Source organism: Suricata suricatta, unplaced genomic scaffold (assembly GCF_006229205.1).
Source record: "Suricata suricatta isolate VVHF042 unplaced genomic scaffold, meerkat_22Aug2017_6uvM2_HiC HiC_scaffold_18843, whole genome shotgun sequence".
In the NCBI taxonomy this organism is placed as follows: Eukaryota; Metazoa; Chordata; class Mammalia; order Carnivora; family Herpestidae; genus Suricata; species Suricata suricatta.
The window spans coordinates 1-899 of NW_021863597.1; the positions used below are offsets into that span (position 1 = coordinate 1).

Sequence of the window (899 nt, forward strand, 5' to 3'; positions counted from 1 at the left end):
CCTTTTTAGTGAACCCTCCCCCCCCCCCGCTCCGCCCCTTTTATTTGCTGTGATTTTCTTTTATGGCAGAATTGCCTGACGGCTAATAGTTTGCAGTGAGGGTAGGGGTGGGGTGAGGAGGAAGCGGCTGACAGGGGCCGTGGCTCAGGGGGACCCAGGAGGGGGATGGAGCGTGGGCTCACAGCTTCACCACCCCCCCTCCTTCCACAGACCCCTGCCTCCCCTTCACCGCGTGCGCCGAGGTGGACGGGTGGCCCTGCCCCTCGGCCAGGGCCAGCAGCAAGCCGGAGGCCAGACAGCAGGCGGCGCTCTCCGCCCTCCGCTGCATCTGCAGTCAGATGGAGAGCCCAAGTGAGGGCGGCCGGTGACCCAAGCGGGGCGTGTGCACGGCTGGGCTGTGGCAGAGACCACCTGGGCCTCGGGACCCCACCTGCGGGGAGCTGGGGAGCAGGATGTGAACTGACCCTGCCCTGATTCCTTCGAAGCCTTCCCACCTTGGGGACTGGGGGGGGCAGCCCAGGAATTTGGGGGGTCTGGAAGATGATCCTCCCACCTCCCCACTGATCGAACTTCTTAGCTTCCAGAAGGACACAGGACAGGAGGGCAGGCACTGGTACCCATGGCAACCCCCCCCACCTTGTCTTTCTTCCAGAGACCCCAGAGACCCCCTGCAGGCTTCTACACGCACCATTGAGTGTAGGTAGGTGGGCCCCCATCGATCCGACCCCCATGGTGAGGGGAAGGGCACAGCCTGGGGGGCCCCCACCACCACCCTCCCCTCCATGTGCAGAGAACATCCTGACCCATGAGCAGCGCTGCGCGGCCGTGGTCAGCGCCGGCTTTGACCGTCTGGTGGACCAGGCCTCCCCCTACTGGGCCTGTAAGGGCACCGTGGCCGC

General features: G+C 65.6%; 1 long non-coding RNA gene across 1 annotated transcript; it reads left to right on the top strand.

The window, feature by feature from the left end:
• Nucleotides 1-183: 183 nt before the first annotated feature.
• Nucleotides 184-893, top strand: LOC115284759. Its single transcript, XR_003905332.1, has 3 exons — nt 184-351; nt 653-700; nt 791-893. It is a non-coding gene; the product is annotated as an uncharacterized LOC115284759 (long non-coding RNA).
• Nucleotides 894-899: the final 6 nt, after the last annotated feature.